General features: G+C 41.2%; 1 protein-coding gene across 2 annotated transcripts in view; it reads left to right on the forward strand.

Annotated features, from left to right (window-relative positions):
- Nucleotides 1–2,141: 2,141 nt before the first annotated feature.
- Nucleotides 2,142–16,929, forward strand: part of FBXO34 (F-box protein 34) — an 85,730-nt gene continuing 70,942 nt past the window's right edge. The window contains exon 1 of one of the 2 annotated variants that reach the window (XM_064365890.1): nucleotides 2,142–2,255. The gene's annotated coding sequence lies outside the window, so the exon portion shown is untranslated. Of the gene's footprint in view, nucleotides 2,256–7,156; nucleotides 7,914–16,929 lie in introns of those variants that run through there. The other variant, XM_064365889.1, reaches the window with a different exon arrangement.

The raw sequence follows: 16,929 nt of genomic DNA on the forward strand, positions 1-16,929 counted from the left end.
GTTTTTTTTTTTTTTTTTTTTTTTTTTGAGACGGAGTCTCGCTCTTGTTACCCAGGCTGGAGTGCAATGGCGCGATCTCGGCTCACCGCAACCTCCGCCTCCTGGGTTCAAGCAATTCTCCTGCCTCAGCTTCCTGAGTAGCTGGGATTACAGGCATGCGCCACCATGCCCAGCTAATTTTTTGTATTTTTAGTAGAGATGGGGTTTCACCATGTTGACCAGGATGGTCTCGATCTCTTGACCTCGTGATCCACCCACCTCGGCCTCCCAAAGTGCTGGGATTACAGGCGTGAGCCACCGCGCCCGGCGATATATTGAAGTTTTATAATTTTGAGCTAACTATGACGAAAAGAAGTTTCAAATGATCATCATATATTGGGCTAATATTGATCATGTATTAAAGAAGACATACAGTTTGATGCCAATGTGTACCATATAACATCCCTCCTTAATTTTTTTTTTTTCATTTTGACACAGAGTCTCACTCCATCACCCGGGCTGGAGTGCAGTAGTGCCATCTCAGCTCAGTGCAACCTCTGCCTCCCAGGTTCAAGCGATTCTACCACCTCAGCCTCCCAAGCAGCTGGAATTACAGGTGCATCCCACTATGCTCAGCTAATTTTTTTATTTTTAGTAGAGATGTGGTTTCACCATGTTGGCCAGGCTGGTCTCAAACTCCTGACCTCAGGTGATCCACCCTGCTCATCCTCCCAAAGTGGTGGGATTACAGGCGTGAGCCACCTTGCCTGGCCTTACCCTCTCCAATTTTTATTAAAAATATATGTATAGATAAAGGTCTAGAGGAGATAGTAAGTGGTTATTTCTTAGTAATGAGATTATGGGAAATATTTATTTTTATTTTGTTTTTATGTTTTGATATTTAAGATTTTACACATATCTTTTACAAGAGTAGTTTTATAATTGGACAAAAATACTTTTGTTAAGGACTGGCTAAAATCACAGTTGCTGATTTAAGTGTAACTTGGTACAACCTTTTCTTTTTTTCTTTTTTTTTTTTAATAATTTTACTTTTTATTTATTCCCGCTCCAAGATAATCTTTCAAAAGTCATTTGGCAGTTTGTATTAGTAACTGTGAACATGCTGATACTCTTTTTTCATCTAGTAATTTCTACTTTTGGGTATCTTTAAAAATCTACATTCATGAAGATAAAAATCTACATCCATGAAGATTTCTTCATAATGGCAAAAAGTGAGGGGAAAAAAGTTATGTCCAAGAATAGAGAATTAATGCAGTAAATTTCATGTCCACTTAATGTAAATTTATGCAGGTGTTAAACTGGTTATGAAGCTTATGTAGAAATATGAGAGATACTTATAAAAGTGAAAAGAGGATGCAAAATCACGTACCACTGCTATGACAGTGTTGTAAAATAAATGAGATGGGGCAAAAGGTCTAGAAGAAAATACATTGTCCTCATGTTTTTCAATGTTGTTAATATTACTTTTACAATGAAAACAATAATAAGTTTAAAGGTTGAGGATCAAAAGTTCCTCACTGGCCCTCTGATTTGAATGTAGAGTATTAAAAATTTATATCCATCATTAACAAGTCCTTAAGCTTCTACAGACTTTTAACAGTTTGGTGTCAACCTCAACGTTTATCTACTTTCTGACAGGTACTCCTGCCGTGATTTGCATGAGAAAGAGAGTCAGAAAGGACTCTTCCAATTTTGTCGTTTTACAAATTGAAACCCTGATCCCCAGCCTTCCAAGCTAGCAGCAGAACCAAGATGGGGATCCAGGTCTACTGGGTTATCTAATAGCATCTGAGACCATTTATAGCTTCAGGTCCACCCACGAATATTCATGAACTTGACATGTCTGCTCACTGAACCTTGGCGTCACTACCCTTCTGGCTGTCCTGGGGGAGTTTGATTGCTTTCCCCACAGTAGTGCTCAAACTTTCACTCTCCACCACTTGGGGGCGGCAGACGCGTCATCCAGGTCTCCCTTTTTACTTCCCCCTTCCTTCCCCCAGCGTCCAACAGAGGGCGCCGTGACAGCTTGGTACCGCGGCCCCTCCCCCGGCCAACCGTTGATTGGGCCGGCGCGTGACGTCACGCCGTTTTAGCCAAACAAACGGGTTTCGGGGCGAGCGTTGGGTGCCGCCGCGCCGCGCGCTCGGTCCGCCTCAGAGGTGGGGAGCGAGCCGGGCCTCCTGTCGCCGCTACCGCCGCCACTGCATTGGGCTGGTGCAGCCCCGGGCCAGGCCGCGGCCGGGGCAGGAGCGCAGGTGGGTCCGGGCCGGGGTGGGGTGTGGCGCTAGGGCCGCGGGGCTGGGGTCCGGCGGCGGCCACCGTGGCCGCTCCCCGCCCCCTCCCGCCGCTCCCGGGGCGCCGGGCGGGTGGGGGCAGGGGCGCCGCCCGCGGGTCCCGGGCAGGGACCCGGCGGCCCGCGCCTCCTCCAGGGCAGCCCTCCCAGCGCGCACGGCCCGGGTGCTAAGCGCCCCCATGGGCCACGGAGGGTCGGGCGGGTAGGCGGGAGCGGGGTCCTGGGTCCCGGCTCAAGCCGAGGAGATCACGGATAGGCCGTGAGCTAGCACCGGACCGGTGCTCCCACCTACAGGACTCAGGGCGGTGAGGAAGTCAGGGTCTGGACTGGGGTCGCCTCGCCCCTGTCGCGCCCGCCCGGGCTCGGCCACTCTGCCCTTCCCTTCCTCAGCGCAGGTGAGCTGGCGCTTGTCCTTAACGTTCCACGGGGATGGGGCGGGGTGGAGGCTGGGACACCTCCCCGGCCTCTGGGCTGGCGCAAGTCGACTGCGGTTCGGCCCCAGTCCGCGATGAAGTCATAGGGCTGTGGGTCCGCGTGTCTGTGACGTCAGAAAATGGGTCCTGGGATGTCACCGCAGGCCCGGGCGGGGACCTGGACGCGCGGAAGGGCCGGGGGGGACCCGCAGGGGAGAAAAAGGAAGTTGTCTTCCATCGATGCCTAGAATCACAGTGGATTTGAATCGAAAGTTGTTCAATAACAGCATTTTGGAATTTTAATGTAATAGTTCATTTCTTTAACTTCATGTCAAGCAAGCATCGTTAGTACAGCTCAATTTAAGACATTTGACTTAGAAAATTTAAGTCAAGGTAGGAGGTTTTTTTGGAGAGTGTAATGTGAAAAACCTTTTAGGAAGCTTAAATTCATAGTTTGATGGTTTGCGGTCAGAATTACTGAAAAAAAGAAAAGCACAGTGCTGATAAATCAGTTTGCTTTACTTTTTTTTTTTTTTTTAACTGGACGTCTGCTACCTGCTGTTAGCATTTTTTTGTTAGAAAATGGCCAGGAGATGGGAGAGTGGATCTTACATAATTTTTTTTTTCTATTGTGAAGGGAGGGAGGAGTTTGAATTAATTCAACATTTGTCTTAAATGATAATCACCTGAGGAGTTCATCTATCCAGGTTGTCCCTATCCTACCCCATGCCACCATGGAAAGTTGAGGGTTTTCTGTGGTTTAGAAGTTAGCAACAAGCCTTTTTCTTGCTTTCTAAGACCCTGCTATAACTTAATTTAATAACGTATCCAAGGACCGCTTGTCTGGATAGGTAACTAAAATTCCGTATGTAGTGCTTTTAAATATGAAATTACAGAATTTTACAAAAGTGATTTTCCTATTAATACTGTTTTTCTTCCAAAGCTTTAAAAAAAGATCTAACTGGAAGAGAAGTTAGCCACTTGTCATAGTGACCCTCTTCAGGCATTCCAGCGTATCAGTACTTTCTTTTTTTTTTTTTTTTTTTTTTTTTTTGAGACGGAGTCTCGCTCTTGTTACCCAGGCTGGAGTGCAATGGCGCGATCTCGGCTCACCGCAACCTCCGCCTCCTGGGTTCAGGCAATTCTCCTGCCTCAGCCTCCTGAGTAGCTGGGATTACAGGCACGCGCCACCGTGCCCAGCTAATTTTTTTTTGTATTAGTAGAGACGGGGTTTCACAATGTTGACCAGGATGGTCTCGATCTGTCGACCTCGTGATCCACCCGCCTCGGCCTCCCAAAGTGCTGGGATTACAGGCTTGAGCCACCGCGCCCGGCCCAGTACTTTCATTTCCTCCTCTCTGTAGAATAATGTAAATGGAATCTAGTTCAAAAGGTAGATGGCTTAAAATTGAGTCCTCAGTCCTTCCTCACTGACCTTGACTTGTAATGGTAGGGTTTTTTTTTTTTTTCTCTCTCTCTCTCAATACTTCCTGTTCCCCATTTGCTTTTTAAAGGTGATAAGTTAGTGTCTCTCTGGATTTTACATCAACATGCAGATGGAAGTTGTGCCCATTTTACGGCAGGAAATAAAAGCAAACATTTACCCCTGTTAGGTACTATTGGATTTGACTGGAAGTTCACAAAACAAGGTTTTCCTCTAAATCTTATTTTGATCCTCACCACAACCTTGGGAATTTGACAGCATTGTGTGTACTAAAAGTTCTGTTTTTTTCTTCCTTCTTTTAAGAAATTAGGAATTGTATGCTGACAGTGTTGAGTGAAGGCTCTAAAGATACAGTTTGGGCCTCTGGATCACCAGAGACTGAGAGGCATCTGAATTAATACGGAAACTGGTGATATTCAGAGTGTTAGTCAACCTTCTCTTTAAGATGAAAGAATCTTGGCAAGATATTATGTAATGCAATTGAAGGAGGTCCAAAATGGACACTTGTATGTGTCTTTTCCAAGTAGTAGCCATTCTGGGAGCCAGCTACATGGCTCTATGTAAGTTAGCTGTACTAGTTTTTTTTTGTTGTTTTTTTGGAAACGGAGTCTTGCTCTGACGCCCAGGCTGGTACATTCTCAGCTCACTGCAACCTCCGCCTCCTGAGTTCAAGTGATTCCCCTGCCTCAGCCTCTCGTGTAGCTGGAACTACAGGCGCATGCCACCATGCCTAGCTAATGTTTGTATTTTTAGTAGAGATGGGGTTTCACTGTGTTGGTGAGGGTGGTCTTGAACTCCTGACCTTGTGATCCACCCACCTAAGCCTCCCAAAGTATTGGGATTACAGGCATGAACCACCGTTCCAACCAGGTGTACTAGTATTATTGGGAAAGGATGAAAGTCAGACTAAATGAGAGTTGAAAGACTTCAGCTGATAAGGAGATAACTGCTCTTGGGCAGTGCATTTTCCCCCTCTGTTTTGCTTAGCAGTCATGAAGCTTTTATTTTTCCTCATGGAAAGTGAGTTAATAGGTGAAGAATAAATGTCTTAGTGTATATTGATGTGACTGAGGAACAATGACAGATATTTAAAAAGCCAACTTGTGAGTGTTGTATAATTACCTAACAAGCCATACTCGTGTTAAACATTTTTACAGTCTGTTTCTATTTTTGGCAGGATATTTTTCACCCCCATGCTTTCCAGTTTTGGATCTGGGAAGTAGCTTTTACTTCTTAAGGTTTTATGGAAATTAATTTTGAGATTGCTTTTATTATTTTAAGTCATTTTATTCACTTACATCATTTGAAGGCACCGAATTAACCAATCATTGGTAGTGTGGCATCTTTCTGATGGATAAAAGCAAATGTCAAGAAGAATGGGAGTGCTGTGCTGTTTTATAGAAATTCTTTAGGATATGTTTATTGGATCAATTATTTTATTAACATAACAATTAGGATTTAAATTCTTATAAAATTTTCTACTTTATTTTTTAAACTTAATTTATGTTCAGCTAGTTTAATTTGACAGTTTTTATATTCTAGTAAACTTTAATCTTATTTTAATATTTCTTTGAGAGAGAACATGCTTATCTTTAGAGACATCATTTAGTGTTGTCTTCCAAAATTTGCAGCTGTTTAGAACCAGATACTTGAGGGAAGCTACTATGGTATGATGAATGCCTTCCTTGTTAGGTCATGTGTGACAAAGGCAAAATTCAGCAAGTGCATAATCTGCAGTTCTTTGGAAGCAACAAAAACAAAAAAGAGCAGATTAACTTGAAATGCATTTAGGTCATCTGGAAATTGAATTCCTGTCAGTTGTTATCTTTGCATAATTTATCTTCTCCCCTTTAGTTAATGCTTATGGTATTTTGAAGCTGATGATCATACTGTGTTTTCCAGGAGAGTGTTAATACATTGTAGTTTCTTAGTGTTAGTTAAAAGAACTTAACCTTTCATTCCCACCTCCACTAGTTAGTGCTCCACAGAAGAGGCTCTCATTAGTTCTTTTTTTATTTTTTATTTTTATTTATTTATTTTTTTAAGACGGAGTTTCGCTCTTGTTAACCAGGCTGGAGTGCAATGGCGCGATCTCGGCTCACTGCAACCTCCGTCTCCTGGGTTCAAGCAATTCTCCTGCCTCACCCTCCCAAGTAGCTGGGACTACAGGCGTGCGCCACCATGCCCAGCTAATTTTTGTATTTTTAGTAGAGACGGGGTTTCACCATGTTGACCAGGATGGTCTCGATCTCTTGGCCTTGTGATCCACCCGTCTTGGCCTCCCAAAGTGCTGGGATTATAGGCGTGAGCCACCGCGCCCAGTTTGTTTTTTTATTTTTAAAGACAGGGTTTCACCATGTTGGTCAGACTGGTCTTGAACTCCTGACCTCAGGTGATCCACCCCCCTTGGCCTCCAAAGTGCTTGGATTACAGGCGTGAGCCACCACGCCCAGCCTCATTAGTTCTTTTAAAAATATTCCGTTTCAGAAACCTAACATGTACACTTTCTCAGTACATTGTAGGTGTGAATATGAAACTGAATGCTTTGTAAGTGTGGTTATTGCATTGTTAGGTACGGATTTCATTCATCCAACAAACATTTTTTGAGTATTTCTGTACTAGGTACTCAGCTAGGAACTGTGACACAGGGTGAAATGCCTTTGCTACAAGGACCCTTAACCTTTGTTTCAATGTTGCCTTGCTAAGGCAGGTCTTGAGTCTAAGAGGCTAGAGTTGGGTCAAGAGGATAACTATGTTATGTTAGATTGGCCAGAGGTCTTAGTTAAAGGTCAATTTGACTGGGCACAGTGGCTCACGCCTGTAATCCCAGCACTTTGGGAGGCTGAGGTGGACAGATCACAAGGTCAGGAGTTTGAGACCAGCCTGGTGAAACCCTGTCTCTACTAAAATACGAAAATTAGTCATGGGTGGTGGTGCACGCCTGTAGTCCCAGCTACTCGGGAGGCTGAGGCAGGAGAATCACTTGAACCCAGGAGGCAGAGGTGGCAGTGTCGCCACTGCACTTCAGCCTGGCAACAGAGCAAGACTCCATCTCAAAAAAAAAAAAAAAAAAAGTCAATTTAAGGAGGTATTAGAAACTCAATTAAAAAGAATAGGGAATAGTTTATCGTAGCCCAAGACAGACAAAGGGCCTAGATACCCCAGATTGGTATTGTGCTACAATGAATGGAGCTTAATGAGTTTGGGCTTCCTTTGAGGCAAGAACAAGTGCTCAAGGCCAGAACTAGTCTATATAGGCATTTTAAAATTAGAGGCAGAGAAAAGAGGGACAACCGGAATACCTGTTCTCTTTTTCTTTCCACTCTCAGGTATGCATATACCTTCTTTTTCTTTAAAGTCAATCCTTTTCTTTAATTGATGAACTTGGGAGATATGCAAGCCTCTCACACCTTCATTTCCAATGTTTGCTTTCTTTCTTGAAGATTTTCTAGTGAAATATTCATTACAGAAAAGTGGAAAGAATTGTTTGTACATTGCATACCTAAATACCCACCACCTATATTGTTAGTCATATTTTGCTATATTTGCTTTATCGCGTGTCGGGTCTATCCATTCATCAATCCTTTTGTTTTTGTTGTATTTCAAAGTAAGTATTCTTTTTATTTATTTATTTATTTTTTTAAGATGGGGTTTCACCATGATGGCCAGGCTGGTCTTGAACTCCTGACCTGAGGTGATCGACCCACCTCAGCCTCCCAAAGTGCTAGGATTACAGACGTGAGCCACCGTGCCCGGCCTCAAAGTAAGTATTCTTTACACCTAGACATTTCCCCATGCATATTGACTATTTGTTCACTTGTTTTTAGGTAAAACTTGTATATAGCAAAATATACAAATCTTATACTATTCCCTTAGTTTGAACAAGTTCAGACATTTGCGTAACCCATATCCCTGTTGAGATACAGAACATTATCATCACCATAAAAAGTTCTTTCCCGCACCTTCTAGGTCAATTTCTCTCTCTCTCTCTTTTTTTCTTTTTTTTAAATTGAGATGGAGTATAGCTCTGTTGCCCAGGCTGGAGTGCAGTGGGGCAGTATTGGTTCACTGCAGCCTCCGCCTCCCAGATTCAAGCGATTCTCCTGCCTCAGCCTCCTGAGTAGCTGGGATTACAGGTGCGAGCCACCATGCCTGGCTAATTTTTGTATTTTTAGTAGAGACAGAGTTTCACCATATTGGTCAGGCTGGTCTCAAACTCCTGAACTTGTGATCCGCTGCCTCGGCCTCCCAAAGTGCTGGGATTATAGGCATGAGCCACTGAGCCCAGCTTCAGGTCAATTTCATTAGCTGTTTAATCACCTGCAGTCTTACTTCTACTAGTTTCTTCTGAAACTACTTGTTCAAATGATCTACTTTGTTAGAAGTACATTAGGGTAGTGTTATGCTTGGTGTTAAGAGTATAAAGAAATGAACACACAGCCCTTACTCTGTCTATAAGCTTATGATTTAGTTTTTTGTTTTGTTTTGTTTGTTGAGACAGTCTCACTTTGTTGTATGGGCTGAAGTAGAGTGGTGCAATCATAGCTCACCGTAACATCGAGCTCCTGGACTCAAGCCATCCTCCTTCCTCAGCCTCCTGAGTAGTTGCAACTACAGATGTGTACCACCATGCCCAGCTATTTTTTTTTTTTTTTCTGAGAAGGGGTCTCGCTATGTTGCCCAGGCTGGAGTGCAGTGGCTATTCACAGGTGCAGTCCTACTACTAATCAGCATGGGAGTTTTGACCTGCTCGGTTTTTGACCTGGGCCGCTTCACCCCTCCTTAGGCAACCTGGTGGTCCCCTGCTCCCGGGAGGTCACCATATTGATGCTGAACTTAGTGCCTACACCTGATAGGCATAGTGCACTATAGCCCAGAACTCCTGGACTCAAGCCATCCTCTAGCCTCAGCCTCCCGAGTAGGTGGGAGTACAGGCACGTTGCTACCATGCCCCGTGCTTTTTTTTTTTTTTTTTTTTTTAAGAGGCTACATCTTGCTGTGTTGCCCAGTCTGGAGTGCAGTGGCTGTTCAAAGTCCTGGTCACAGTGTACTGCAGCCTTCAACTTTCAGACTCTGGTGATCTCAGCCTTCTAAGTAACTGAGACTACCAACACATACCACAGGCTTAGTTTGGGTTTTAATTAGGTATTTGAAGACAGATAAGTAAACGTGACATGAATTCAGAGGAGGCAAGTTTCTTAGGAGTAGGTCTTGAATTAGGCCCTGCTAAGGTCTGAATGTTGGTGTCCCTCCAAAATTTAAATGTTGGAACTTAATCCCCAGTGTGATAGTATTAAGAGCTGGGGCTTTTAGTAGGTGATTAAGTTGTGAATGGGATTAATGCCTTGGTAAAAGAGGCTTGAGGAGCCCTTTGTCCCTTCCATCCTGTGAAGTGCCTCTCTGAGGAGCAGGGCCTCACCAGACACTGAATCTGCCAGTGCCTTGATTTTGGACTTCTCAGTCTCCAGAACTGTCAGCAATAAGTTTCTGTTGGGTAAAAAATACCCAATGTAAGATATTTTGTTACAGCAGCCTGACTGAACAAGGACAGGCCTTTAAGGATCCAGAGAATAATTTTTTTTTTAATTTTTTTAAGACTGTGATTAGAAGCTTTGTATTAAAGGAACAGTAGCAGAAAAGGGTGGGTTGGGACCAGGTTTTGGAAGGAGTTTGAGTATTATTTTGTACCCAGTGATGGTTTTTAAGGAAAGGAGTAATGTTTTCCACAGATCTTTTAGTTAAATCTTTATTGTTTGTCATCTTTGGTACTTAGTTGTACAGAAGACCTCATTTTTTGAGTTCTCTCTTCTCCTGGTTCTTTGCTTATCTCTGATTTCTCAGCTTTTCTGGCAATTCTTTCTCTTCCAAATTCAGACTATCTGATGCTCTGTTCTTGAACCTTTATTGCTGCTTATAATCCAGCCCTTACCTCTTAGGGCTTCTCAGTTATAATTCTTTCCAAGTCATGCCTACATTTTTATTCCTAAACTGTTAACTCTTGTTGTGTTTCTAACTACTAAGAAGATGCTTCTTTTGTATATCCCTTTTTACTTTGACTTATTCAGGATCCTGTAGCAAGAGCATTTGCTCTAGGTAGTTGGAGCAAGCAGAATTTATTGAGAGAAAGGTATGTAAACTTTGAGCGGACTGAATGAACAGGTTAGTCTGAACTTCTAGGAACAAACCCCTGAATGATACTGCAGAGCTTGCCTGCCAAGGGGGCTACAGCCACCATAGCATCTAGAACCACGTTGTTGAATCAGAAAGCTGCTTTAACAGCTTTAACTTCCTTGGGTAGGACTGTCATTTCACGTTACGTCTTTCTGTTCTCTGTATCTTATGCAGGTATGTCTGCTTGCCCACACTTAGGTCATATGTGAAACCTTAGCATTGCCTATATATAAAACAGGAAGTACATATGAGAGCTTGATGGGAGTATTGAGTCTGCAGTACATTCAGTTTGTGAGGAACTGAACTCATTTTTCCCAGATTCCCTCATTGTGACAAAGTTAAGCCTTTTCTAAGTTCTCTTTGTCTGTCGAAAGTCATGGGTATTGTTCTAGTTTTCTGAGATAGAACCTATTGAAAATTGTATCATTTAGATTTTTTAATGTTGATAATAATAGAAAACCAACTCAAATTCACTGGCTCACAATATTAAAAAGTGCAAAGGTGAGGCTTGATTCAATTAAGCGATCAGACTTCATCTTTCTCTTCCTTTAATGAGCTCAGGTTCCGGGGTTTTGGTCCCTTTGTGTTTACAGCATGTATGTTGCAGCTCAACTCCTACATCCTCATGGTGTCCAACCCAGAGGAAAATACATAGGACTACTGTACAAAGAAAACCAGTTGCATTAAAATATAGTTACAGAAGTATTTTTAAAAATTGTGAGTAATACCTGTTTCTTCCTCCTTTTTTTTTTCTTTTTTTTTTTTTTGTGAGAGGGAGTCTTGCTCTGTCGCCCAGGCTAGAGTACAGTGGTGCGATCTTGGCTCATTATAACCTCCACATCCCAGATTCGAGCGATTCTTCTGCCTCAGCTTCCTGGGTAGCTGGGACTGCAGGCACATACCACCACACCCAGCTAATTTTTGTATTTTTAGTAGAGATGGAGTTTCACCATATTGTCCAGGCTGGTCTCGAACTCCTGACCTTGTGATCTGCTGGCCTCAGCCTTCCAAAGTGCCTGGCCTAATAGCTCTTTCTTTTTTTGAGACAGGTTCTTGATCTGTTGCCTAGGCTGGAGTACAGTGGTGCTAACACAGCTTATGGCAGCCTCAGACTCTTATGCTCAAGTGATTCTGTCACCTCAGCCTTCTGAGTAGCTAGGACCACAGGTGCACACCACCATACCCGGGTAATTTTTAAATTTTTGATAGAGATGAAGTCTCGCCATGTTGCTCAGGCTGGTCTTAAAATTCCTGGGCTCAAACCATCCTCTTGCCTTGGCCTCCCAAAATGCTGGGATTATAGGTGTGAGCCATCATGCCCAGCTTGTTTCTTTTTTTGTTTTGTTTTGTTTTGTTTTGTATTTTTAGCCTGTTTCTTTATTAAAAAGATTTAGTGGGGGTCTAATAATTTCCAAGTGGTGATGAGTATTATCACTATTTGGAGGTATCTGCAACCACAGATCATGTGATAGGAAAATAAATACCTGTGATTTCTACTGGTGACAAAATGAACAGATATTGCTAATATAATACTATTGTGATGTGTTGGCTGAATTCACAGTAAAAGGAAATGCTAAATTTTAGTTAGAGGTTAGTGAAAGTAAAGATGTAATTTGTTTTTCTCATCTGAGTTTAAAGACACCCTGAATTCTAGATATAAACCCTTGCAGTGTCTGTGAGCCTCAGCTTAAGAACCACTGCTAGAAGAGAGTTTCTCTTCCTGGAAGCTCAAGAAATGTCTTCTTGTGTCTCATTGACTTTGGGTTACATTGTCATTCCTGAATCAACCACTAAGGCAAGAGAAATAGGATTTGCTAATTAGTTTGGCCAACCTGGGCCTACCTCTGGAGTTGCCACTTAAGCAGCATCATGGTAGAGGAAGTAGATTTCCAAGGGAAAATCAAGAAGCAGTGGATGGCAGGGTCTGGGAGAATTTGCTAGGTGCCCCTCCCACTCAAAAAAAAAAAGAGCCAGTAGATACTGAGTGGCAAATAGCATTATGTCTATCCTCTCCCTTTGCTTCCATGGCCAACCAGTCTTTAAGTTTTAGTGAAACTTCAATTTGCATTTGCCTTTTTCTGTTTAGTCTCTCTGAAAAGATCTCAGGCCTCCAATGTGGTAGTGTGTGGATTAGTCCATTGGACTGTGGAAAGAAAAATATTTTTTTTTCTTTTCTTTTTTTTTTTTTTTTTAAAGATGGGGTTTTGCCATGTTGGTCAGGCTGGTCTTGAACTCCCAACCCCTGGTGATCCGCCTGCCTTGGCCTCCAAGTGCTTGGATTATAGGCATGAGCCACCACGCCCGGCCGGAAAGAAAAATATTGGAACTTGTGTTTATTCTTCTCATCCTACTAGTATTTATATACATTTTATATGTATGTAAAATATATTAGTACAGTGGAACATGTATATATATCACATTTATAAATATATCTACATATTTGTGGGTACATGTTAAAAATGTTTTAAAAAATGGGAATGGGAGAATCAGAAAAGTTGAGATAACTATGTAGAGCAGTGCTGTTGAGTAGAAATAGCCCTCTGTATCTGTGGGTTTAGCGTCCATGGATCCAACCAACCTCAGATGGAAAATGCTTGAGGAAAAAAAAATTACATCTGTACTGAACATATACAGATTTTTTTCTTGTCATGACAGTACAGTATAACTCTTTACATAGCATTTACATTGTATTAGATATTTTAAGTAATCTAGAGTTTATTTAAAGTATGTGGTAGAATGTGTGTAGGTTATATGCAAATACTATACCATTTTATATCAGGGACGTAAGCATCCACGGAGTTTGGTGTCTAAGGGAGGTCCTGAAACCAACCCCCCATGGATACTGAGTGATGACTGTAATATGAGCCTTGTATGTATGTAATTTAACATTTTCTAGTTAGCTACATTAAGGAAAAAATACACAGGTGAAAATTATTTTAAAAATATGTAAACACAATATATTCAAAACATGATTTCACATTGTAATCAATATAAAAGTTACTGAAATCATTTACAGTCTTTTGTTTTCATATAACATCTTTGAAATCTGGTGTGCATTTTACACTTAGAGAATATCCCTCTGGGCATGGTAGCCCATAGTCTTAGCTGCTCAGGAGGCTGAAGCAGGAGAATAGCTTGAACCCTGAAGTTTGAGGTGATGGTGAGCTGTGATCATGCCACTGGTCTCCAGCCTGGATGACAGAGTGAGACCTGTCTCTTAAAAAAAAAGAAAAAAAAAGCACATCTCAGTTCAGACTGCTAATATTTCAGGTGCCAAAAGCCACATGTGGCTAGAGTGGCTGCTGTATTGGATAGCACAGATCTAGACCAATGAAAATTGTCGATTTAGATTTCTGTAATTGTCTCTGTGATGGTTTTTTATAATTCCATATTTGCCCCCTTCAATTTTTTGTACACAGTTGGCAGGTTAATTGGACAAGAATTCTGGTGGGATGATGTTACTCTCCAAATGAGAACCTGTTCTAGGTTTAAATGTTTTAAGATAGTCCCACCCTTCCTCTCCATTTTCTGGAACTCCCAGCAATAAACCTGGTATCGAGCAGTTTGTTCAGCCTTGTTTTCTCCTTTTATTTCTCCAAATGTAACTTCTATTTTATGAAGTCTGTTTCCATGAAACCTTGTTGGACTCACCAATGCCTCCGTAACATCCTTTCCCTTTCCCAAATTTCTATGGTGTATGTATACTGAGTACTTTGCCACTTAGCACGTTGGCATTTCATTGTATACTGTTGCTTGTTGCTGTCTAATTCACATGTGATTAGCCTTATCTCCCCTAATAAATTGTAAGCTTCATATCTTATCCCTGAATTGTAGGCATATATTGAAGACTTAGTTTTTCCTTATCTTTAGTAAGCTTTACATTTTAGTAGCTTTACATTTTTTTGAAATTAAATTTTTTTTTTTATTCCAAAACATTACATTTTTAAATTGAGCTTTTTGACTCTGTGCTTGTGCTTTCAATACTTCCACAATGATTTTCTGCTTCTTGATAAGGAAGGCACCCTTGATCCTGTCATGGACTCATTTAGCACACTTGATAGGCCCTGCTGACATGTTTTTCATTTCAGACAACCTTATAAGAACTTTAGGTCCACAGCACAAACCCCTCAAAGTCTAGCTGGGCACATGCCACATGCAGATTTTGTGTCTTTCCCAACCTTCTTGGTTGGTAAACAGTTCTATTGCCAGGGGTTTCGGTCAGCCTATTTTTTTTGAAAGCTGTATTGTAGGAAAGCCAATGACTATGTAACACACTGGACCATTCTGAGTGACTCTAGACAGTGTCCCCAGAAATAAAGCAGTTGTTTTGTTTTCTACTCTGCTTGTTAACTTAGACACTTTTTAGCAGATTCATTTATAGGAGTTGTTCATTTGCTTTATGACAATTAAAGAGATTAATTTTGTTTATAGAGTAGTTTATTTAAAACTACAACATGATTCTTTGAACTACAGAAAAGGAAATTATTGATTAGCTGGAGTTTCTGAAGATGAAATTTGAGTTTCATAAGGTAGTCTCAAAGGACACTTTTGCTTTAATGTCCAGAAACCAGAAGAGGCAACTTGTTTCCGAAGTAGGGCAAGAGGTTTTATTTCAAGTTCAGCCATCAGCATTATTCTCTGGAGGTTGTCAGTGCTTTTTACAAAACCCAGTCACCTTAACCCTAGGGAATAGGTTTCTCTTTGTTCAGGCTGTCTTCTTTCCTGGATGAAGAGCTCTACCATCATCATTGTATCTTAGCTCAGTTGTGGAACAAAGGACTATCAAAATGTTTCTTGAAAATAAGTCCAAAGAGGGCCTTAGAGCTTTATGCTTTAAGGAATCGTCTTTCATTTGACATTTTCTTTGCCTGTTTTATTTAACATAGGCTATGATTAGATTGATAAAAAGCTAAAAAAAATGCACCAAAGTTTTTAACTTGTGGAATTTCACAACTGATTTGTTGTGACATAGTTTATATGCCAGGTATTATGTTAAGTGCATTAGTTAACTCCCATGACTTTTTCTTTTAGCATAATTTTACAGATATTTATATTCTTTGGCAAATAGTCTTTAAGAATTTTTTTTTTTAATTTAACACTTCATTTTTTACCCCCTTTTAGGTAAATATAAAATTGGTTCTTATTTTATAAAGTTTTTTCTTTTCTTTTTTTTTTTTTTTGAGAAGGAGTCTCGCACCGTGGCCCAGGCTGTAGTGCAGTGGCGCGATCTCGGTTCACTGCAGTCTCCCCCTCCTGGGTTTGAACAGTTCTCCTGCCTCAGCCTCCCGAGTAGCTGGGACTACAGGTGTGAGCCACCACGCCCAGCTAATTTTTTTGTATTTTTAGTAGAGATGGGGTTTCACCATGTTGGCCAGGATGGTCTCGATCTCCTAACCTTGTGATCTCCCCGCTTCGGCCTCCCAAAGTGCTGGGATTACAGGCCTGAGTACCACGCCTGGCTTCACCTTACTGTAGTTGTCTTGTTTGATTTTGTGATTCTCTGCCATGTTTATCTTGCTTTTAATTGTCCTATTTGAAACTGCAGAGACCATTGTCTCTGGCCAAGTGAGGTTTAAAAAAAAAAAAAAGAAAATGCAAGATAAAGAGTGGAGTGGTAAAGCTTCTTTTAAGAATTGTTCCAAGGAAGAGGAGGGAGGGAACAAATTAAGAATTGTTCCTTCTCCCAGGAATGGAGTAACAGCAGATTGCCTAAGGAGGGATGAAGAGAGATTTCCAGGTCAGATACGGAGCAGGTCAAAACTCCCATGCTGATCAGTAGTAGTAGGATCGCCCCTGTGAATAGCCACTGCACTCCAGCATGGGCAACATAGTGAGACTCTATCTCTTTTAAAAAAATCGCTTTATGAATATTTCATGGAATTTCCTCCTTCCCCTTTTAACGGACATGACAAGAAGAAGAACATGCCTCTTTAAAAGATATTTTAGCAATTAAAATCTCCCTGCCAGCTCATTTGTTGGTCTATTTAAATATTAGTTTTATTTTATTAAAGGTCTTTTCAGGTGTTTCAATTGTTCCTTTAACCGAACACTTGTTGAACTGAACACTTACTCATGTTTCTCATAATGGCTATGATTTAAATACATATTGGTGTTACTGAAGTCATAGTCCAGTGAGAATTCCTGTTAAAAGTCTTAAGATGTTGGACTCTTGTGGACTTGTCTGACAGTTACTAATCTTTGTTTCCCATAGAATCAGGAATACCCTCTATCTTTAGACGTTCAGTCGAAATTGGTTGGAATTGAATTTGAGTAACCCCTGTGCTTGTGTTTATGCTGCTTATTTAGTATTCATGGGGAGTGCTATATGAAATTAATTTGATTTGTTCATTTTTCTCCCTTCCAAATTGATAACTTAAAAGTTAAGAGAAAATTAATGTCTACCTCTTTTTCATCCCAATTTGTAAAAAATGACTGTAACTTCCTATCTTCCTACTTTTAAAGGATGTTAGGCTTCTTGATTTATTAAAGTAACAGTTGTATTCTTGAAGATTCACGTGAATTCAATTTAATGTTGGCAGACACAAACTTAGTTTTCTTTCTCCTTTAGAAGAAAACCATATCAAGCCTTCAGTAATGAACCTCAGTGT

The sequence above is a fragment of the Aotus nancymaae genome, unplaced genomic scaffold (genome assembly GCF_030222135.1).
Source record: "Aotus nancymaae isolate 86718 unplaced genomic scaffold, 86718_ANA_hifiasm-v0.15.2.pri h1tg000062l, whole genome shotgun sequence".
NCBI lineage: Eukaryota > Metazoa > Chordata > Mammalia > Primates > Aotidae > Aotus > Aotus nancymaae.